The 25,033-nt window shown below is 41.9% G+C and overlaps 1 long non-coding RNA gene across 1 annotated transcript in view; it reads right to left on the reverse strand.

Annotated features, from left to right (window-relative positions):
• Positions 1 to 11,200: 11,200 nt before the first annotated feature.
• Positions 11,201 to 25,033, reverse strand: part of LOC309871225 — a 54,055-nt gene continuing 40,222 nt past the window's right edge. The window contains exon 4 of the long non-coding RNA XR_014315087.1: positions 11,201 to 11,276. This is a non-coding gene — a long non-coding RNA (uncharacterized lncRNA). The remainder of the gene's footprint in view (positions 11,277 to 25,033) is intronic.

A 25,033-nucleotide genomic window follows, 5' to 3' on the forward strand; every position in this document is an offset into this window, starting at 1 on the left:
AACTTCATTTGTTCAGCGTACTTTTGTTGAGAATTTATGGGACAAAGAGAATCACTGCAAATAATTCAGTCTGCATGCTGCCAAAGCCTCCCCATCCCAGGAAAATAGCTTCAAAATGCAGAGTTCCCAGCACCCTGGCCCAGGGTCAAATCAACCCAGCTAAAGGGGCACCTTTACCTAATTCACACGAGGACGCTGCATAGACCAACAGCAGCTCTGGGCCAGGCACTATGAAAATAGGTGTCCATATATTATCTCATTTAATCTCAACAAAGGTAAAGGTGATACCCTTGTTTTTCAGGTGAAAAAGGTTCAAGTGCTTTCCTAAGCTCACAGGGCTAAGAAGCAATGGTAAGAGTTGCAAAGAGCACAGTGCATTTCTAAACCCAATCTCTTTTTTCTTGGTTTATTCTCTGCCTGTACTCTCGCTCCAGCTCTGTCCTTTTACTCTTACCGCTATAACCCACCTGCCCTCAGCCCCAACTGAAGACGACTAACAAGACCAAGAGCTGGCCAAGAGGAGGGACAGCTGGTGCTCTCACACACTGTTGGAGGGAATGTAAGATGGGGCACGTACGTATTTTAGAAAGCTGTGAGTTTGTTCCAAAATTAAACACACACCGACTATATGATTCAGCCATTCCACACCTAGATATATACCCAAGAGGAATGAAACATGTCTTTTTAAAGACTTGTGCCTGAGTGTGGCTAGGCAGAAAATTAGGGAGGGCAAGCAGGGGCAGGAGGGGGCTCAAGAGAGAGGTCCACCCCTGGGTTACCTTACTTTACTCCGTTCTTCCTCAATCTGAGTCAGAAGCTACTGGGGGCTCCAGGCCAACACTGTGGAAACCAACTCTGGAGAAGCGGGAAGCCACTAGGGGTCGGAAAGTGCTAAGAAGGCCTGCTGGTGACTGTCCCCCGGCTCAGGCCTTTGCCTCAGGAGGGAAGCAGGGTCCCCACCAGCGGGAAGGGCTGGGCTGGCATGGGGCATAAGGATGGGAGAGAGGATGGAGGGGGCCAGGCCTAAAGGAAGAGGAACAAAGCCAAATATTGGGCAGACAGGAGAACTAAGGCCACTTGGGAGCAGAGCTTAGGAGCCCATCAAGTACCTATTAGTCAGAGGGCTGCAGTATGGCAGCCTTGGGGGGACCCAGAGTTCACACATGCACCTGAGATGAGATGTTTATTAAGGGCTCCAGGTGGGCAGAAGACCCACCTGCATTGGCCCCTTGGATGGGTGGCATCAGCTTCCAGGCTGAAAGTTTCAGGGAGCAACTGCTGGGTGGGACAGGCTATAGTCTGACTCCCTTCCTAGCTAGGCTACACACAACCACCCCAACTTCTGTCCCTGCGTTGCCTCTGAGCCCATAGACTGGTCGAGAACACTGGAAGGCCCTTCTCCTACTGGCAATGAAATTCTAGAGGTCCTGCTCTGGTGGCTGGGAGAGGGCAGGTCTGACAAGCCCTCAAGCACCTCTGGAAGCAGCCCTTCTTCAGCCTTCCTCCCTTTGCCCACGGCCCTGGTTCCCCACTTTGAGGTCTGCTCCCACTGGGACAGAAGCCTCAAGTCTTCCACCCCTACCCCCAGGACTCTACACTGGTTGCCCTTTAGCTCCCTCTTGAAAGCAGCCAGGGTGGCAGTCCGGGAGGTCCAGAGCCCGAAGAGAAAAGATGGTGCTCCTCAGGATAGTTCCATGCATCCTCAAAACACCTGCTCTGGTGTTAGCTCAGTTGGGGGAGATTAGAAGCACACTGACTCCCCACTCCTAGGCCAATGCTCACAATCAGTTTGGAGTTACATCCACACCCCAGGCACCTCTCTATCACTTAAAGTATGAAAGTGCCCTCCAGAGTCAATCAGGATCACTTACTTTTCCCACCACCGTTTTGGATGACCCAGGCGAGCACCGGATGTCGAACATCTAGCTTGGCTGTCCCGCCGGAGGGAGCACAGAGGAGCAGGACGCCTTGCTGTGGCCAGAGACTGCCCCACCCCCACTTTACCCCACCCCAACCTGAAGCCATTCTCCTGTCATTCTGCCCTAGGACCTCCACGCCACTCATCACACTTTCCAAGTGAAAGTGGACAGATCTCAGCCCCAGGTTACATACACGGCTTTCCCCCTTGTTTTAAAAGCAATTTCTCTCCTTGTCCCAAATCTCACTTCCACTGCCCAGTCTGGGCTTTCACAACTTCCCATCTGCACTCTTCCTGTCCTTCCCCCTGAGGTCTGCCAGCCTGCCCCCATCCCCCATTCAGTCCTCTTGCCCACATAACTGCTCAGCAGAACAGTCCAGCTACTGTGTGCCAGGGGCCACAGGAACAGGAGGCAAGGGCAGGTCCGTCTTCCAGTATAGAGGATGGATGGGAACCAATCAGCACATTGGCCTTACCCTGCAGCCCAGAGCACGCCCCAGGTGCAGTCTGGGTCCCAGAGTCAGGGAATACTTCTAAGGGGGGAGACTGCATTACAGGGTCCTGGAAGAGGATTAAAGCTTTTCTAGAACACAATGGGGTTCTCAGTAGTGGCAAAGGCACAGAGGCTGAATTTCAAGGCCTTCTGTGCCCTGATCACACTTACTTATTGTACTGGTCAGGCTCTTATGTCTGTATGTGACACAAAGCCCACCTCAGACTGACTTAAACAACACAAAGTATGTCTTGACTTTTAATCCAAACTCAACCGGTTAAGCCAGAGAAGCTTGAGCCAGAGGCTTAAAGGACATCACCCAAGATTCCGTTTCTGTGTCTTTGCTCTAACTATACTTTCATAAGGTGACCTTCCAGCACCTTCCAGCTTTCCCCTCCAGGCAGCAGTGCCTGACCTCCTGAGACCACACTGCCCAGGAGAAGAAATTCGGTGCCAGAAACATGTACATTTTCACCCCTCCTCCCTTTCTTGCTGGAGCTCTACTCTCTCAGAAACGCAACAAATGTTTCCTTGAAGCTCACTGGCTATGACTGGGCCAAATCTCCATCTCTGACCCAATCACTGAGACTGGGAGAATATGATTCTCTCACTGGCTCAGGCCAAGCCTCGCCCTCCACTCTTGACTCCCCAGGTGCACTGTAGGTGTGAAGAACCTGGTAGCCAGGAGCATCGAGTATGAACCTGGGGCTGGAGAAGACACCTGTCCTATGCATGACTGTGGATGAGAAAGGTCACCTGGGATTTGCTTCAGACCAAGTCATAAGTCTTGAAAGGAAGACTAAGAGGAAATGCTGGGCCCCCAAGTCCTCCCAAGTTTCTTTTCTCCTGATTTATCGATTCCATATTACTTAAGCTAGGAAGACAGCATCAGATCTCAGCAGTGCCTTTTCATCCGTGTGTGTGTGTGTGTGTGCACAAGCGTGCGTGTGGTGTAGGGGGAGGAAGGGTGGAAGGTAGAAGGATAGAGAGAGAAGGGGGAAGGAGAGCTGGGAGGGAGAGGGAGGAACAGTATGCAGATGGTTTCTAAATCTTCATCTGCCTTTGGAATATAGGGAAGTGTGAGGTTTGAAAGCCCTTCCTTCCAAATACTAAATAGTCATAGCCAAGAAAAAAGAATACACATAAAATGTGATGCTGACCTTGAACCCAGTAAGTGTGGCCCTGGGAGGCTGGGGCACGTCCTGTGGTCCCACAGCCGATGTATACCTGGAAGGAAATGGGGCTGCAAACTCGGACCCTATCTTGTCCAGGCCAAGGCCGCCCTTATCCCCTAGCCTCTGGCACCTCCCAGGACTGACTGAGGTGGGTGTGTAGTCTATAAGGGTCTCAAGCCTCCAACCCCACAAATCATCCTGTTTTAATGTAAATGGCAATTGCCAGGAGTACAGCATGTTTTCCTGTGTCAGCAGCTCAGTGACTAATGTCCCAAGATAAATGGCTTTGCTTTGCCTTATTTAGAATGATTCTGTAATCTCACCCTCCTTTCTGCAGAGGGGACCCCCCAGCACCTTCCCAAGCACACTCCAAGGCTGAGGAAGCCTAGGGGATGGGGTCCTGCCAGCTGGGCTGGGGTCGCTCCTTGTGCAGTGGGAGGCAGGTGCAGGTGAGAACCTGGGCTAAACAGATCTGAAGGAGACCGGCCATCAGTCCTCAGCAAATGACAGAAAAGGAGCTGAGAACAAGTTCTACCCTCCAGCCAGTCTGGAGCCGGGCTTGGCAGGAGGATCCAGAGTGCCTACAACTGCTGGGAGAAATGTGGGGCCTGGAATAGAAAGCAAAGAATGGGCAAGTAGGGAGATGTTCCACTGCTATCTTGTGCCACGTGGATATTATTAAGCAGCTGGGGGGAAGAGTACTTTTTTTTTATTTTTTTGAGAGATAGTGCACATGGATGAGTGGGGGCGGGGGGTGCAGAGTGGGGAGGGAGAGAATCTCAGGTAGACTCCCTACCCAGTGCAAAGCTGGGCACGGGGTTTGGTCCCTCAGCCAGGAGATCAGCACCTGAGCTGAAACCAAGAGTTGGCTGCTTAACCAACTGAGCTACCCAGGCAGCAGCACTCCCTGGGGGGGGGGGGGCGTGGATATTCTTATTTATTTACTTTTTAGTCAGTGAAGACTTAGGGTTTTGAAAGAACTGGCTACGGACCCAGACACAGGTGTCTGGGAATTTCGGTCCTAGCACCTACTGGCTGTGGCATCTTGGATGGTAGCACTTCCATTTTACAGATGAGAAAACTGAGTCTGAGAGTAGCTAAGCAATTCACCCCAAGTCTTATGTCTAGTTCATGGCAGCATTCAAACTTAAACCAGGACAGTCTATCTTCAAAGTCAATAGTGCTGAATGAAGGGGCAATTAGGAGAATAGATCTCCCCAGGTCCCTGGTGACTTCTGACCACTCACCTGAAAGCCCAGCTCCTCACCCATCCAGAAATGGGTCCTGGCCTTACCACACTGCAAACGCTATGGTTTATATTTCCACCCTTCTGCCTTCTGAACACCTTTCCCCGTCCCCTGGTGGTTGGAGGACCGTGTGCTGTGTATCATTTCCTGGATGGAGCATTTCACTGTCAGTTTTAAGCCCTCCAAGCCCCTCCCTTTGTCACAGCAGCAGGCGCTGTTCCAAAGAGCTGCTCCATCAGCCTGGGTCCCTGATGTCATGGACAGGACCCCAACCAACCTGCAGTAGACAATGGAGCATGAGTAAGAAATAAGTCTTCACTGCTCCAGACTGCTGGAATTTGAGGTTTGTTATTGCAGTCTAACTCAGCCCATCCTGACTGATCATCTTCTCTTTCTAGGAGGAGGAAAAGGTAAATTCCTCTGGATGTACACAGCAGTGACACCACCCTTTCCATCAGTGACACCACCCTGTTTCAGAAAGGTCAAGTGAGGTAAGGAGAAATGGCTCTTAGAGGAGACAAAGATTCCAAGAGCCCTGAGCCAGAGAGCTTCCAGACTTGCAGGGTCATCTGGCCCCTCTGAGGTCAGGATGGCTGGGTCAAGGAGGTCTAATTTCACACAACCCAGATCCAGGTGGCTGGAGCCTGGAGCTGTCCAGGCCTCATGCAAGAGAAGCTGCTGAGCCACCTCTGGGCTGAGCATCAGCAGGGTCTCTCAAGTGACAGATGGGCACAGGTGCAACTGGGCATGTTGGCAGACAGGTCCAGGGCCCTGGTGCCCCAGTTATCTAACCACGGTTTCCATTCTCCAGGCGAACCCCTTGGACAGGGCACAGGGCCCTCCAGGGGCATGAGGCCTGGGACACACACTGCAAAGGTAGGGACCTAGCTGCAGGACATGGGGAAGAGTCTCCCGGAAGTGGCTCTGAGCCCTGTGGAGAATGTGGGTACTAACCTTTCCCTTGGGGTGTCTTCCCCCTCCTCCTGCAGAAGTCTTCCCTTCCCCTGTCTCACACTTCTGAGAGACAGCTAAAGGGAAAACAGTTGCACTGTAAATTAACCCCTCCAGATAAGGTGGTTCTGAAGCTGGACTTACACTGGGAGAGACGCTAGAACCTGGCGGTCAGAGGGCATCCCTGTGGAAGGGGAAGGGGTAGGAGTAGGGATGGGGCAGACTTTTCCTTAAGTGGCAGCTGCCTGACTGGTGTGAATAGAGCTGCCTGACTGGTTTCAGGGCACAACTGGCCCCCAAACACCCTTCCATCACTTACCCCTTTCCCTGTGGTCAGGACTAGCCTTTACTCATGCTGCACCTGAACTCTCCTGCCTCTCAGGTCCCCAGAATCCCCTCCTCTCCCAAAGCTGCCAGAAAGATCTCACCAGCCTTCTTTCACAATGCACAGAGTTCCTTCCAGAAGATCTTGGAAGCACTGGACTGCTTTCTGGAGAAGCAGTGAACAATGGAGCCCCTTTCCCCCAGAAAAGATGGGCAATTTGGAAGCTTCCTTGGAAGCAAACACTGATATTACAACCGCCTCTGATTGTATCCTCAGCAGAAATGTGGAGAGGCAACAGCCCAGCCTTTAATATGAGACAAATCTGAATTTCATTCCCAGCTCTGCCATGTGACAGGAGTGTGAACGTGGGCCAGCGCCCTGAATTCTATAAGCCTCAGTGTCCTCATCTGTAAAATAGTGATAACATTGGCCCCCATGCCATGATAGCGCTCATGCAAGGACCCAATGGGGTGACAGAAGACACAGTCTTTAGCATAGATCTCTCTGCCATGAAGCCCATAATGAAGCTTAATAAATGATATTTAAGATTTGCGTGCTCTCCTGAGTGGGCCAGAAGCAGAGGCTCCAAGAGTGTCAACAAGCACTCAAATTCTTGAGTGAATTTGTTTCACTCAAGAGGGCAGGAAGAGGGTTGGGAAAACGTGTGCCAGGGGCCTAGGCTACACCCTAGAATTCTGGTCAGCTGCAGCACCAAGTCCTCAGCATCCTGAGGCCAGAGCCCACAGACAGACAGGAGGTTCCAGAGCCTGGGCAGCCTCCCAGCCTGCAGCTCTAGAGTCAGCCCAGCGCTGACTTGGGCAAAGGTCTGAACACATTTGTTCATGGTCCAGAACAGCCCAGAAACCACCTCGGGAAAAGCTCTTCCTTAGCCTTACTCCTATCCCTCTGTATCAGTGCCCTTCTGTTTCTGCTGTTGCATTTCTGGGTTGCCATTTCGGACCTTCAAACTGCCTGTGGGTATTTCTGGAGAAGTTGCTGGACTTCCCAGTCCAGGCCTGTGAGGTTGGAAGCATGGGCAGTAAGGGTGGCGGGGTCCCATTCGAGAGCCCAGAGCCAACTGGGAAGACATAGGAGAAATGAAGAATATGGAGCCTTAGGGTTGCTTGAGGAGGATAGGAACCCCCTTCCTGAATATTCACAGAGGGGATTTTTACCCAGAAGTGTTCCAACAAGAACTGTCATTCAGCTTCAGTCTAATGTATCTGTGAGCAATTAATATGGGACTCTCAGGTCAGGAGGCCAGCCTCTCACCTCCATCTCTGCATAGAGGAATGACAGATATGTTTGTTTATTTAGTAGGTATGCATAGAACCATGTTAAAGAGAATAAAGAAAGGAAGATATTCACAGGCAAATAATGGAGAAGGAAACCAAGTGATAAGCAGAAACTGAAATGCAGCGAATAATAGGAACAGTGACAAGTCACTGTGACTGGACAGGGCTCCTGGGTGAAGCCAGGGATCCCTGAGCTTCCAGCTGGCCCACCCCGGAAGGCTGGATTGACTGCCCACATCGGGGAGGTGTCTGGACACACACTGTTTATCCCAGACCAGAAACTGAGATGCAGCCCAAGAAAGAAACTGAGCCCTGGTCATGTTCCCTGTGTAGGCAGAAAGTTCAGAACTCCTCCATCCACATGGAGAAGACATGCAGACAAAGTTGCTCCCATGAACACCTTGTCCACAATGACATAGCCCAAGGAGCTGGAGTTTAGGCAACCACAAAACCAGCCTGCGGGGAAGGGCACACAACAGAACACCCCCAGGAGAGATGAACCCTGAAATGAGATTAGCCACCCAAAAGATAGAAATAGGATGTGTCATTGCCAAATATTAGCAAAAAAAAAAAAGAACACAAAAAATGGATTCAACAGAAAGTAGGGATGGGGGGGATGAGGAAGCAAAATAAAGTGTGGTAAATAGAAACAAAAATGATATTGCAGAAGTAATTTCAAATATATTGATACTCAAAATAAATGAATTTGAGTGTGTGAGGCCTTTATTGGGGGAGACAAACCATGAAAGACTATGGACTCTGAGAAACAAACTGAGGATTTTGGGGGGTGGGGTGAGGGGGTTGGGTGAGCCTGGTGGTGGGTATTATGGAGGGCATGTATTACACGGAACACTGGGTGTGGTGCATAAACAATGAATTCTGGAACACTGAAAAGAAAAGAAAATGAAAAGAAAGAAGATAAATTTTTATGGGGATGCCTGGGGGGAAGAGTCGGTTGGAAGTCCGACTCTTGGTTTTGATTCAGGTGGTAATCTCAGGGTCAGGAGGTCAAGTCCTGCATCAGGCTCCACGCTCAGCATGGAGTCTATCTGAGATTCTCTCTCTCTCTCTCTGCCCCTCCCTCACTGCTCATAGGCATGCACTCTCTCAAATAAATGAATGAATCTTTTTTTTTTTTAAAGATTTTATTTATTTATTTGTCAGAGAGAGAGCGAGCACAGGCAGACAGAGTGGAAGGCAGAGCAGAGGGAGAAGCAGGCTCCCTGTGGAGCAAGGAGCCCGATGTGGGACTCGATCCCAGGACGCTGGGATCATGACCTGAGCCGAAGGCAGCTGCTTAACCAACTGAGCCACCCAGGCGTCCCATGAATGAATCTTTTAAAAAAAGATAAAATTTTAGGTTTTTCCCTTTAATTCACATATATCATATTTATGAAAGAAATATCTAAAGTTAAGACAGACATATTGGCAGTAAGGTTATGCAACACACATACCCAATGCTAATCAAAAGGGAACTGATGAAATATTATTTTGTAGAAGAAAACCTTAACTTTATGGAAATGACAAACACTTCTTAGTCTTAAAAAGAAGTATCCATTAAAGTGAAATAACAGTAATACTTTGTATACAACTAACAAAACAAACTCAAAACATGTGATTGGCAGTATTGAAAGGAGACATTGATGAATCCACAATCAGAATGGGTCACTCTCTCAAAAATGAATAGATTATGCAGTCAACAATTGCTCAGATTATAAAATAACTGAATACAAGTATTCGAACAATAAAATGATACATTTGCTATAATACAGCCATATAGTACTTGGCATCCAATAAGCAGAAAACACGTATCATTCAAGCATGCATGGGCCATTTGTAATACTCATTCTGAACTGCCTGGTAAAACTAGTCTCATCAAATTGCAAAGACTCAATATGAAAGAGACCACATGTTCTGACTGCCACACCTACTTCCCCCTTTCTCTCTGCCTGCCTCTCTGCCTACTTGTGATCTCTGTCTGTCAAATAAATAAATAAATTCTTAAAAAAAAAAAGAAGTTGAAATAGGATAATGAAGCAAACCAAGAAAGAAGAAGAAAAGGAAATAATAAAGATAAAAGCCAAAAATAATAAAAGAAAAATAAATAACAAAAATAGAAAGGAACAATGAAATAAAAAAGTGGTTGCTTGGGGGAAAAAAACCCTCTAATATGACTGGGAAAAAACATAATCTGTTATACTAATAGTATTATATTGTTACAAAGCAATCAAGCAAACATAACTATAGTTAGTTATTTGGAGGCTTCTGGGAGCTACTTCTGTATTCATCATGCCTTTCCATTTTCTGTATTTCCTGATGTTTTGATAGCTGGGACCCTGCTGTCCCCAAAGAGACTGCCTCTCCCAGGGCTGGCCAGTGCATAGAGACAGGAAAGGACTCACCTGCAAGCATATTTCCTGAGCAAGTCAACCAATCCTGAGCCCAGGCCCAACTACCTCTTTTACCTACCTGCCCTAACCACCCCAGGCCAACTATAAGACAATCAATCAGCCCTTTGGCCCCAGAGACTGCTGAAATTATCCAAACTAGGCAATCCTAAGCCTGCTTACTATGCCCATTCCTTTTTACAGAAACCATAATGAAGGCTCTTGCCCATGCTTTCCTCTCACGCCCTCTGCCTCCTGACTGACCCTGGTGCTTCTCCACGTGACCCCATGCAGTGTGGTGGGCTCCTTCCTCTAGGGAACTATGAGTCACAAACTATCCTTTCAATGCCAGTCACCTCCTGATCTGTGGCCTCTCCATACTGGAATAATAACAAAGCCTACATTTCTTTCTTATTTTTATTTAAATCCAATTAATTAACATATAATGTATTGTTGGTTTCAGAGATAGAGGTCTGTGATTCATCAAGTCTTATGCAACACCCACTGCTCATTACATCATTGGCCCTTCTTAATGTCCATCACCTCATCCCTCTACCATTTCCCCTTTCCAGCAACCCTCAGTTTGTTTCCTATGATTAAGAGTCTCTTATAATTTATCTCCCTCTCTGGTTTCATCTTACTTTATTTTTCCTCTCTTCCCTTTATGATCCTTTTTGTTTCTTAAATTCCACATATGACTGAGATCATATGAGAATTGCATTTCTATTATTTATTTTGCTTAGCATAATATCCCCTAGTTCCATGTTCCATTCATGTCACTGCAAATGGCAAGATTTCATTTTTGATGGTTGAGTAGTATTCCATTATATATATATATAAAATATACACAAAATGTATATATACACAACATATATATATGAGTATTCCATTAAATATATATATACATGTTGTGTATATATATTATATTATATATATATATATATACATATATATATATACACATACCACAACTTCACATCTTTATCCATTCATTTGTTGATGGACATCCAAGTTCTTTCCATAGTTTGGCTATTGTGGACACATATGCTAAGAACACTGGGGTGCGGTTGCACCTTCGAATCACTACATTTGTATCTTTAGTGTAAATACCCAGTAATGCGATTGCTGGGTCATAGGATAGCTCTATTTTCATCTTTTTGAGGAATCTCTGTACCGTTTTCCAGAGTGGCTGCACCAAAAGCCTACATTTCAAAACAACTTCCCCATCGCTATTCCAGGAGAAAGAGGAGAAGATGAATTGGGTAGGGAAATGTGAGAAATGAACAATATCTTTAATCTTAGAGGTAGAAGGTCCCATGGACAACCAAGCACTACAGATGTAAGAAGAACCATATTTAAATCTTGCCCAGTGAATTTTTAGAATGTCAGGGATAAAGTTTCAAAACCTTTAAGTATTTGAGGGGAAAAAACTTACATGTCAGGGTAAAGATGAATGAACTGAAATTAGTCTTCTCCTTCACAAACCTAAATGCAAACAAAATATGATAAGTATAATAATATCAACAAATTTCCAAGAGAAAAAGACTCCATTCAAGACAAAAAAAAAAAAAAAAGCTTTGATTTATTTGTGAGGTCAATTAAAAGACATTTTTCAAACCTTTAAGCATTTGAATGTATACCACACACTCAAACATGCAGAAAAATTTGTTCAAAGCATATTCCAGCTGAGCAAGAAATGAATAAGAAAATTAATAGAACTCAAAGTTAATTTATAAAAATTCAATATTAGCATTATTGACATCCAAATATAATGTCCAAAATAATTACTGAAAGAGAAGGTACATATATGTCCAAAATAATTACTATAAGAGAAAGTATACATACATGTAAGAAATAAATTCATAATACTAATATTAATTTTTTATATCAAGAAAAATAGGAGGTGAGAAGTAGGGAGGAAATTTTAAAAGTATGAAATTATCATACACAGGGGAAATAAATACATACTATGTGTTTTTTTGAGGTTGATAAGGCAATAGTATATATATAGGATGTATGTGTGTACATGTGTCTGTTTGTGTGTGTGTGTCATTAAAGGCATCAGGAGTAGGCTAGAAATGGGAATGTGACTTTCTGATTTCTAAATATAAACTTGCAAAGCAAACCTGAGCAAATGGCAATATGAGAAAGGAAAATATAAGGAAGCATAAAGAGGACAAAATGCTATCATCATATGAGACAAATGATCAAATATCCTGACTCCAGAGCCAGGACTAAAATAACACTGGGACCACCATGCTGGGGACTCCCCCATCTCTCAGGACTGGGTCTACTTTCTTTTCACCATTTGCAATGATCTACTCCCTGTTTTCCAGTTTACCCATAGGAAGATGGCCATGGCACAGGCAACAACCAAGTGTGTGTCCCAAGTCCCAACACTTAGGGAGGATTCTGCTTGGCCCTGCCTGCATCAGCTGCCCATTTCTGGAGCAAACAAATGTGGCTGGGGACAAGATCTTAAGAACTCCCCACAAAGTGGACCACCTTCCAGGAGAAGGATGGACAATCTACTTGGTGTACATTACCCAATGACAAACAAAAAGAAAACAATATTCACATCAGTCAATGCAGAATTCATAGCAAAAAAGCACTAAACTACCTTGGGGTGGGGGAGGAGAGAAGGGAATCCTATATTGGCAAATTGTAGAAACTAATGAGAATATAAGAACCATGAACTCTGTGTGCACTGAATATTGCGTTAAATGTACAAGGCCAAAATGCTAGCAATTAAGGAGTAATTGAACAAAACCACAGTGATAACAGAAGGATTAATATGCCTTATCATTTCTGAGAGACCAAGTAGACAGAAATTTCATGAGAATAGAGAAGAGTTCAAGTCTATTATTAAAATTTTGATTTAACAGAGCTATATGAGAATGTGTTCTCTAGAAACAGAAAATACATACTCATCTCAAATGGCCAAAGAAGAGTTACAAATTTGGTATCTTAGGCCGCAAAGAAAATCTCATTAAAACCTCAAAAGCAGAAATAGTACTATGCACAAATTCAAACCACAATGCAACAAAAGTAGAAGTTAATAGCACAAGAGAAACAAAGAAACAAAATGAAGCCACTCTGGAGAGCTGGGAAACTTGTCTTAATAGCTGGAGAGTCAAAGAGAACATTGAAAACATAATTAATGATTGTTTAAGAAACAATGAGGAGCTATACCAAAGAGAAAACACAAAGCTCTAAAGAATAGAATACATATAGTTTTGTTTTTCTCATTAAACAGTATTAAATAAAACAAGTATGCAAGACAAAAGCAAAGTTCTTAAAAGAGTAAAAAAGTGAAGCTATGAAAAGCCAGAGGAAGAATTTGAAGATAGTGAATATGAGGGAAATAAATTAAAAATTATTAAAAAAAAAAAACTATAGATCTGAGAAATTTAAGAGCTGGATCTTTGAGAAGACTATAATTAGGATACTAATAAAGACTACTGATTGGGCATTCAGTTAATGGTCAAGGATTATGCTAAACACTTTGACATTTACACATTCATCTCAGGATAACCCCATGTGCTAGGAAGTACAGATATCCCCATTTCATAGATGGGAAAACTGAGGTGTTGGGAGTTAAGTGTTGGGTCCCAGATCGGTCCATGCCCAGAACTCGTGCTCTTAGTCATAACACGTTTCCTCTAGCAGGGCAAATCAAGGAGAAAAGGCATCATGGCCACAGACACACAATATAGTGGAGGAGAAAGGCATACAACCACCACAGAGGAGAATTTCAAATTAAGAGAAAATAATACACACAAACTGATACTAAGATAACTGATTTTTTCTCTCTTCTATCTCTCTCTCTTTTTTTTTTAATTGGCAAGTTTGTTTATTTGACATAGTTGGGATCATATTCTTCATCCAATTGGGTCTCCTTTCTTTTTCTCCTTTTATGTAGAAATAATTTCAGAACTAAAGAAAGTTTGCTAAAACAACACTAAGAACTTTCCCCGCTAAACCATGTGGGAATAATTGGCCCACAGGATGTTCCTATACCCCTCAATACTTGAGTGTGTATTTCCTTAAAGTATGGACATCTTCCCACATAATCTCAATACAGCCATTGGAACCAGGACAATATCGATACAATTCTGCCATTCAATCCACAGACCACATTCAAGTTTTGCCAACTATTTCCACAATCTCCATAAGCAAGCAGCTTCAATCTGGAATCACATGTTGCATTGAGTTGTCAATTCCCCTTGATATGGAGCCATACCTCAGTCTTTTCTTTACTCTTATTAAAAAGGGAACAACAAGCTCAATATGGAGTCATTTGCCCCCTGTGATGGCAAACTGAGACTTAAAGTTTCAACTTATCCTGGGGAATGTGACATTTTAACAGTTGTTCTGAAATTTCCTGGCCAGCCATTTGTAGGATACAAACCCTATCATCCCCCTACCACCACCAACCACCCCCCCTCCCAAGCCTCCAAAAATCCATATCCTGGCCTAGAACAACTCTTCCTTCTCTTTTGCCATTAACTCCCTTACTCCACCCTCCTGAATATAAAAACCTTCCATTTTGTACATCTCCTCAGATCATCTTCCTATTTGCTAGATGAGGTACTGCTGGACTCACAAATCACTTAAGTGATTTCACCAATCACTTAAGCCAATTAGATCTTCAAATGTACCCACTGGATTTTTGTTCTGTAACACTCTCTTGATCTTGATATATTTGAGGATACAAGTCAGCTATTTTGTTGAATGGCCCTCAATTTGGGTTTGTCTGGTATTTCCTCATGTTACATTTTTTTCCTTATGATTTTATTTATTTATTTGAGAGGGAGAGAGAGCATGCCCGCACACAGGAACACAAGCAGGGGGAGGGGCAGAGGGACAGGAAGAAGCAGGCTCCCCACTGAGCAGGGAGCCGGATGCTGGGCTCCATCCCAGGACCCCAGAGTCATGACCTGAGCCTGAGCTGAAAGCAGATGCTTAACTGCCTGAGCCACCCAAGCACCCTCATGTTACATATCTTGAACAAAAATATCACACACTATGGTTCTTCATTGCATTCTATCATGGGTAGCATGATTTCATTTTGACCTTGGTTATTGAATTAAGAGAGTGTCTTCTATGAAGGATTCTTCTTCCAAAGCCCTTTGTAATCAATAATTATTTTATGGAAAAGTATTTTGAGACTACATAACTAGCTTCTCTTCTACCCTTGTAATATTCACTGATGGTTCTTAGCTGCATCACTTATTACCACAATGGTTGCCAAATGATGATTTTCAAATTCCTTCATCCCTTCTACATTGGTTGACATTCTACTTTTAAGGAAAGGTTTTTCTCTCTTCTCCACTTACATATTTATTTATTTATTTTACCACTGTGGACTCCTGATTCCTATTTCATTCCATGGTAAAAATCTGTTACAGTTCTCTTCTATTTTGTCAGATTATCCCAGATTGGCTAGTATTACCTCTTCAATCTGGTCTCTATGTCCCCCTTGATCTGTACTCATTATTCCTTGAGCACATCTTTACTTTCTTGAACAACAGGATGTTCCAGGCTCATCTTGTACTTTTTCTGCCCCAGTCCGGGAATCCACCATTTCTTCAAGTCCTTTTAGTGGAGAAAGATACGTAAAAAACAAAGATCTAGACAGGAGATGAGTTCATTGCTCTTAAGATTTCTCAGGGCTCAAAGGCGAAAAATATCAATCCCTACCAGTCAATCATCTATCAATTTACCTATTTAACTATCTATCTATCTATCTTTCTGTCATCTATCATCATCTATCTGTGGTAGGCAGCCCCAGGATTGCCCCCAAAATGATCCCCATCTCCTAATATTCAAATACTTATGTAACCTTGTCCTCTCAAAAGTGAAGTGGACATTTCCGACTCCCCTCTAACAAACAGAATTTGACAAAAGTTCGAATTCAAGTTTAGGTTTATGTCACATTGAAGTTCAGGTTATAAGAAGACTGTGGCTTCTATCTTAAATATTCTCTCTTACTCACTTTGAAGGAAGCCTGCTATATGCTGTAAGCTGCCCTATGGAGAGGTCCATATAGCAAGGCATTGAGGGCACCTCCAGCCAACAGCCCACAAGGAAGTGAGACCTGCCAACAACCACATGAGTGAGAATGGAAACAGATCTTTCTCTAATACAACCTTCAGATGAGACTACAGCCCCATCCACAGTTTGAGGGCAGCCTTGTGAGACCTTGAGACAGAGGCACTCAGCTAAGTCACTCCTAGATTCTTGATATACAGAAATTATGAAATAATAAATATGTCCTATTGTTTTAAGGCACTAAGTTTGGGGGTCCTTTCTTACACAGCAACAGAAAACCAAACCTCCCACACACACAAAATACATGCATTTATTGCTAGCTATATCTGTGCTCCATGTTGAAAATTATGAGTTCACCCATACCTCCAATTCCAATTCAGTACCATTCTACTGAATTCTAGGATTCACTCTAGTTTTTTTTTCCCGTCACTGACAGTAAGGACCTGACTCTCATTATTCTTAATATACTTACTTATTGAATCACCCCCCACCCCCATAACTAGTTTCCTTTCCCTACCACCACTACTGCATGCAGGCTTGCCTGTTTGAACTCTGACACCCCAAGTTAAAGCCATGGGCATTGCCTACCATGTGTGAACCACTATCTTATCCAGATCTACCAAGTTGCTCCTGGTATTTAAGAAGGGAGGAAGAAAAATTATAAAGGAGGGAAGAAGGCAAGAGAGAATATCAAACTTGATTCCAAAAAGAGACAAAAAGGATAAAGAAATAAGCTTGAAATAAATTAAGAAACCTTAGAGATTTACCTGCCGAAAGGTGATGGGCCCAGAAGTATTTCAGACTGAGGGAATAGATCATTACTGGACTATATAAACTGTTTTAAGACCAGAGAAAAATGTGGGTAATATTTCAAATCATTTTCAAACCTATCAAAACTCTGATATCAAACCTGACTAAAATCAAAGCTTCACAAAGTAAATAAGCTGAATTCAGCAATATATTTCAAGAGTAATGCATCATCAAGCAGACTGAACTGCAGGAATGCAGGGGTGGGTAAACATTAGGAAATCTCTTCACTTTAAGTGAGTAGATATAAGGAGATATGTGGAGATTGCAGCTGACATCAAATGGATTTTTTTTTAATTCAGTCTTTTCTAAGGCATAATCAGTCAGCACTCTTTTGGTTGCAAGTAACAGAATCAAAGTCAAGCTTATCCACATTGGGTTATTTCATTGATGTCAATAAATCACTACTGAAAAAAGAATAAGGGCGCCTGGGTGGATCAGTGGGTTAAGCCCCTACCTTCAGCTCAGGTCATGATTCCAGGGTCCTGGGATCAAGTCCCGCATTGGGCTCTCTTCTCAGCAGGGGGCCTGCATCCTTCTCTCTCTCTCTCTGTCTGCCTCTCTGCCTACTTGTGATCTCTCTCTCTCTGTCAAATAAATAAATAAAATCTTTAAAAAAAAAGAAGAAGAAGAAATGTTGGAAAGGAAAAAGCAAAAAACTTTTTTTGTACCTGTTCATCGAGAATAAATACTCCAAAATCAGTAACTTTCCCATAAATCAACAATATCTGGCTTGAAAAGCCAACCAAATATCAACAAAGACTACACAGTACCTAGAGGTTTGATGCTAGTGATGTGTATCTATTGAGGGAATGTCGAATATTTTTCACAGGAGGACACAGAAAAAGACTTGAGTAAGAGGAGAGACAGGGACTGTTTCTGGATAAGAAGATGGGATTTTGTAAAGATGTTTTTCTGCCTTGAATAAATATATAAGTCAGTGTGGTCTCAATAGGACAGTCTTTAAAACCTTCAGATGTTGCCTCATTGGACACTAAAAACATAGCATCTATCGAGTGCTTATACTGTACTTAGCACAAAGCTAAGTATTTCATATGCATTGTGGGTTCTATTCACTCCTTCCAAAAATTTAGGGAAGTACTATTACATGCATCTGAGAGACATTAACAAAGTTTCCCATCATTACAGAAGTACTAAATATCAGGAGCCTGTATTTGAACTCTGGACTCAATCACTTCAGAAGTTAAAGTATAACTACTATGCTAATTAAATATATTACAAAGCTAGAGAAATTGAAAAACCTGTTAGTGAGAACTCAGCTGAACAAATTAATTTTTAAAATATGCATAATTATATTATTTCCAACATAAAAACAGGGGCCCCTGGGTGACTCAGTTGGTTAAGCACCTGCCTTTGGCTCAGGTCATGATCCCAGAGTCCTGGGTTGGAGCCCTGCATTGGGCTCTCTGCTCAGTGGGGAGTCTGCTTCTCCCTCTCCTTCTGCCCCTCCACCTTCTTGTGCTCGCTCTCTCTCAAATAAATAAATAAAATATTTTTAAAAAATCGAATTACAGATTTATTTTTTCTTTATTTAGTTTTTTCTTTATTTCTTTATTTTTTCTTACACTTTATTTCTTTCAGGATTTATTATGATGAGCAGTATCAGGCAGAATGTGTTTATTACTTTTTTCAAAGAAAGAGCTCTTGATTATATTTATCAATTCTATTTCTCTTTGTGTAATTAATTGCTTTATTACTCCTTTTTTCCTTATTTCCTTTGGTTTTTTTTCTCTTCTCTCTCTCTCTTTTTTTTTTTTTTTTTTAGTTTCTTGCATTGAGTGTTTAGTGTTTAGCGTAATAATGAAGTACTTCTCCCCCATTTAGTTTTCCAAATGAACTTTGTATTCTCTTTAAGTTCTGAAAAACTTTCATGGAGATGTTTATCAGAATTTTATTGAAGGTATAATTAAATTGTGGTGAAATTACATTTTTACATATTGAATCTTCCCAACAAGAAGCCTAACCTCCCATTTATTAAAGACCTCTTTTATGCCTTTCAGTAATGTTTTATGGTTTTACTCCTATGGGTCCAGCACAGTTTTCAATAGTTCATGCCAGGGAAATCTTTGTTTTCTTAACTAGCTATTGCTATTCTATAAGACTTTGTTAAGTGAGTTCAATTTGTGACTGGTTTCCCTATGAACTGTCTTCTGTTGTTCCCTAGGGTTTTCAAAGTAAAAAAAAAAAAAAAAAAATTATATGCAAATTATGATAATTTCTTTTCCTATTTCTTGTTTCTTTTTTCAGTTGCCTAAATAATTGTATTAACTAAAACTTCTATAACAATATCAACAAATAATGGTTATGGTAGGCATCTCTGTTTGGCTTCTGACTAATGCAAATGATTGTTTCTTTTTTTTATTACACTTTTTGAGACAATTATAGATTCACATGTATTTGGAGGTCATAAGGAGACTTCATGTATTCTTTACCAGGTTTCCTGCAAAGTTATGTTTTGCAAAACTGTAGTTACAATCAGAATATTGACATTGATTCAATTCACCCATCCTATTCAGATTTTCCCAGTTCTACTTGTATTTGTGCATGTGTGTGTGTGTGTGTGTTTGTGTTTTGATTCTGTAGAATTTTATCATACGTGTAATTTCTTGTATCCACTTCCACAGTAACTAAAGAACAGTTCCTCGTCACAAGGATCTCTCGTGCTGCTCTTTTATCGCCACTCCTGCTTCCACTCCATCACCCTTAGACCCCATCTCTGGCATCTGGCAACCATTAATCTGCTCTCCATTCCCGTATTTGTCATTTCAAGAAAGTTATATAAATGGATTCATATAATATGTGACCTTTTGAGATTGGCTTTTTTCACCATGATTCTCTGGCAATTCATACACATTTTTACATGTGTTAATAGTTGGTTACTTTTTATTGTTGAGTCGTATTCCATGGTGTGGATATACCACAGTTGGTTTAACCTGCTGAAGAATATCTGGATTGTTTCCAGTTTGGGGTTATGATGAATAAAGAAGCTAATAATGCTGAACATCTTTTCAGGAGCTTATTTGCCATCTGTCTATTCTCTTTATGTGAAATATCTGTGTCGGGAGCCAGTACAGGAGGCCTACTCTAAGAGCCGTAAGGGACTGAATATGATTGGCTGTTCATTTAGGTCCACTCTCGCAGGGAGGTGCATGAGCACTGCATTGTGATTGGGTAACACTGCCTGTATAAAAACGCATGCGCCGAGGGTAAAGGGGGGGAGGAAGAAAAAAAGCGATTAAAGAAGAAGGTTCGCCGCTACGTGAGTCTCCGAGTCTTTCTTGCGGGCAGAGAGCGACATATCTGTTTATGTCTTTTCCCCATTTTCCAATGGGACTTTTTAAACAATCATTAAGTTTTGAGAGTTCTTTACATATTCTAGATACCAGTCATTTTGTCGAATATGTGACTTGCAAATATTATGGCTTGTCTTACCCCCTTCATATGAACCCTCACAGGGAAAAAGCTTTCAATTTTGATAAGGTCTAATTTATCTTTTTTAAAATTTTTATTTATTTGACACAGAGAGAGAGACAGCAAGAGAGGGAATACAAACAGTGGGAGTGAGAGAGGGAGAAGAAGGCTTCCTGCCAAGCAGGGAGCCCAATGAGGGGCTCGATCCCAAGACCTGGGATCATGACCTGAGCTGAAGGCAGACTCTTAACAACTGAGCCACCCAGGCACCCCAGGTCCAATTTATCTTTATTTTATTTGGTATGGATCATAGATTGGTGTCAAATTTAAGAATTCTTTGCTTACATCCAGAATTCAAGATCTTCTATATTTTTCCTAAAAGTTTTATAGTTTTATGTTTTATATGTAACTCCATGATAAATCATTTGACAAATCCAATACCCACTCATGACAAAAAATCTTAGCAAATTAGGAACAGGGAAGAATTACCTCAACTTGATAAAGAGCATCTATTTAAAAACCTACAGCTAACATCAGACTTAATGGTAAAAGACTGAAAGCTTTTCCTTCGGATCAAGAATAGGCAAGAATGTCTGCCCTCACTGCTTTTATTCAGCATAGTACTAGAAGCCCTAGCCCCTATAATAAGGCAAGAAAAAGGAATAAAAGGCATATAGTTTAAAAATAAAACTGTATTTTCAGATGACATGATTGTCTATGTAGAAAATCACATGGAATCTACTAAAAAACTATAATATATGAGTTCAGTAAGGGTATAAGTTACAGAGTCAACATACTAATCAATTGCAGGTCAACACACTAACAATGAACATATGGAAACTGAAATGTAAAACATGATGCCACTTATAATAACTCCAATGAAAATTAAATACTTAGATATTCATCTACCAAAACAGGTGTGTATAGTATCTATATGCTAAAATTTACAAAATGCTGATGATATAAATCAAGGAAAGTCTAAATAAAGGTAAAGACATACTGTGTTCATGGATTAGCTGCCTCAACTTAATAAAGATTTCTGTCCTATTCAAATGATTTATAGATTTAATGCAATTCCTATCAAAATCCCAGTAAGATTTCTTTTATTCTGAAATTTGTGTGGAAGACAAAGGCCCTAGAATAGCTAAAACAATTTTGAGGAAGAAGAATGAAGTGTGAGAATCACTCACTGAGTTTCAGGCTAAACATCTTCAAATAATTCTTTTTAAAGAAAAAATGTGGATCCCAGACTTTTACCCACAAAACTAAAAAAATGGAAACATTGTTATCTTTTCTTTTGGCAGTTAGTGTTGCAGATAAAAAGTCTGAAGTCCTTCTAACTTGTGGATAATCTATTTCTTTCACTTCTTGATTCCTATTAATATTTTTTCTTATGAAATATAATTATGTCCATGATATGTCCAGATGAGATCTCTTTTTAAAACCATCTTGCTCAAAATATAGAAAAACACTTCTGGACACATACTTGGATTCCCTTTTGATTTCTTTTTTTTTTTTTTTTCCCTTTTGATTTCTAAGAAGAAAAAGAAAATTTGTTTTGACTGATTATTGCCTCTTCCAGTTACCCTGGTTTTTCTCCCATAGCAATACCTGTTAGTCTTTGTTCATATCCTTGTACAAGTCAGGGATCTTAATTTCAAGCAACCCAAACTAACTCTGGCTGAATTAGCAGTGAAAAGAATTTATTAAACAGATCCTGGGAATCTTACCAAAAAAATTTATATATATGTGTGTGTGTGTGTGTGTGTGTATACACACACACACACACACACACACACACACACGTATATATAGAGACTCAAGCTCCGAAAACGGGCAGCCTACAGGGAGGCTCAAGAGCAACCAGAATGACAACCAAGTTGCACCACAGAACACACCCAGTGAGGACTCCAGGATGCTACCACCAAACCCTGGGAGCTCCTCACAGCATTACCGCTCTAGCCTTGGACCCTGGACACTGCGGCTTGTGCTGTCCTGAACCCAGTGCCTGCCACCCTCCAAGAAAATTCTCCTTAGTCCTTTCATCTTTGTGCTGCAAGCTTCCTTTTCAAAGTCCCAGATGCATGTTCCTGACTGGCTAGCACACATCACATGCCAGCACCTTAGCAATAAACCTGAGGAAATGAAACTCTGGCCTTTTCAGATTCAATGTGTGGGACAGTTCTACCACCAAGATACCTCACATGGGAAATTCTACAAGCATAGAAAGGAATTTCCATTAGGACCTTGCATCTTTGTCCTCTGTCTCTCATTCATTATTTCCATCTCTATATCCACTCAGACCTTCTGGGACTATGCAAATTTGTGTTCCACACCACTATGCCAGTTTTCCATAGTGTCAGTTCTGCTCCTCACCTCCTTTGGTATGGATGTTAAATTTTCTTTTTTTTTTTTTTAAAGACTTTATTTATTTATTTGACAGAGGTCACAAGTAGGCAAAGAGGCAGGCAGAGAGAGAGGAGGAAACAGACTCCCTGCTGAGCAGAGAGCCCGATGCGGGACTCGATCCCAGGACCTTGGGATCATGACCTGAGCCGAAGGCAGAGGCTTAACCCACTGAGTCACCCAGGCGCCCCTAAATTTTCTTTTTAAGTTTCTTTTCCATCCTTATTTTGAAACTACAATTCCCAGGTAGATTGACGACAAAAACGACTGTGAATTATTCCTCCTAACCCTGTATGCACACGCATCCCCTCCCATCAAGAGGTGGAGAATTTTTCTCTTCCCTTTAACCCAGGCTGATCTTGTGACCTGATTTAACCAACAGAATATATCAGAAGTGATACTATAGGACTTCCAATCCTCAGTCTAAAGAAGGTTGGCAGCTTCCACTTTCTCACTTAGGAGATCTAGCTGCCATATAAAGAATCTCAAGCCACATGAGAAAGAGAGGGAGGGTCCCACAATTCTTCAGCCACCAGGTGCCATATGTGAGAAGTGAAGTCATCTTGAACATTCCAACTCCAGCCACCTCTCAACTAAATGCTACCACGCCTAGGCAGACCCCACACCAGATGGAGCAGAAGAGTTGATCAAATCACCCTGCTCTAATTCCTTCCCACAGAATTGTGAAGAATGAAATGGTGTGATTTAGCTCACTAGGTTTTAACACAGTTCATTTCATAGCTGTAGGTAACTTGACACACTCTAACATCTTACCTAGTTCTTTTTCACCTCACTTTGGCATCTTTTCATCTCATCTTATTTCATTGTGGTCTTCTCTGCCCTTATGATTTCCTTTAGCTGTTCAGAGGCCACATTTTTTTTTCAACTAAGTGAGGGTTCCAAACAATTTTCTAAAATTGAACTCTTGTTACTCTCTGCACATCTGAGTCATCAAGATAAAGTTTCCTTTCTCATGTTCCACAGTTCATCTTTTTTTAATAGATCAAGTTGAGTGTTTTCCCTTTTTATTCATCTTCAAAATAAAAGAGACATATCAAGATTCCATTTAGCATCAAACAAAATGTGTAGATTTCCCTCGGTGCTCCCACTGTTTATTGGGAATCAGTTGAATCCCCTTCACAAAGCTATAACATTAGGGCTTTTGAGGGTTATATATTTTATAGAGACCTCAGCCCAACTCCCAAGGTCTGGATCCCAGGCTTTCTTTTAATATGGTACTGTCATAGTGTGGCCGAGTCTTGTCATACCCCTACTTCATGGCTTCCTAGAACTTGGAAACTGATTCCCAGCATGCTTAGTTCCAGGTCTATTAAGGCTCTGTCCTACCCATAGTATGGGGCTATGTATGAGGGTCCTACGCCTCCTGGAATGCAAAGCACTGTCATTGAGGTCAGCCTATACTGCCCTGCTGTTTTGTGGCAGTTTCACTCCCCAAATGAATGTAGAAATGTTAGCGGGAAGGCAAAATAAGGTGCACTCACACAGTACTGGGATGGTTTATAGTTTTTTCATTTGGTATCAGAATGTCTTGGGGCAATCAGAGGAGGAGGAAAGAAATGTTCTGCTTTATGTCAAAAGGAACACAAGTGTGCCATTTGTTTCTCCTTTTGTGATACAGCTTTAACAGTATTGTCTTTAATAAGAATTCCTCTAATAATCTGATAATATCATCATCAGCCTTGGTTTTCAGTGATGTTACACATTTTCATCTCTTTCTAGATTTTTCTCAGACTTTTCAAGGGAAAAGCATACAGGCCTCATCAGAGCCTGCAAACCCTGTCTCCATTAAAACCATCAGCAGTCAGGAACCAGTGTCCAGTAGACTTCTGTATTACATCTGCTGGAGGAACTGCACCAGTGGAAGTAAGTCTAGGAAGACATTGTGCAGAGGGAATTTTAATTCCATTTTCTCAAAAGATGCAGGTGGACTATGAAGAAAAGGATTAGAAAGGAAATGTCCTAGGTTAGGGAGAGGAGCAAGCTTGATGAAAAAGGTGTTTGAGGGAAATTGGAAGGGGAGGTGAACCATGAGAGACTATGGACTCTGAAAAACAATCTGAGGTTTTTGAAGGGGCGGGGGTGGGAGGTTGGGGGAACCAGGTGGTGGGTATTGGAGAGGGCACAGATTGCATGGAGCACTGGGTATGGTGCAAAAAACAATGAATACTGTTACGCTGAAAAAAAATTTAAAAATTAAAAAAAAAATAAAGTTGAGCTTTTAATCTGGAATAAAGTAAATATGATTTACTGATGGTTTGATAATAACTCATTTTGTCAAATAGGTTATTTTGTGAGCATTTTTCATAAATTAAAGTAAGCTAATGTGACTCTAAGATTCTGATGAAAATGTAAGTTCAAAAGATATATTGTTTAGAAGTAATGCAATAACGAGTATCAGACTTACTTTTGTTTTATAAATAACTTTAAAACTGGAGCAAAGTCATAAAGCAAGTGTTTTGGGGGGTATTAGGCAACACATAATACAAGATTGTGATCTCTGAAGAAGATAAATATCTTATCTT

The sequence above is a fragment of the Mustela nivalis genome (genome assembly GCF_964662115.1).
Source record: "Mustela nivalis genome assembly, chromosome: 8".
In the NCBI taxonomy this organism is placed as follows: Eukaryota; Metazoa; Chordata; class Mammalia; order Carnivora; family Mustelidae; genus Mustela; species Mustela nivalis.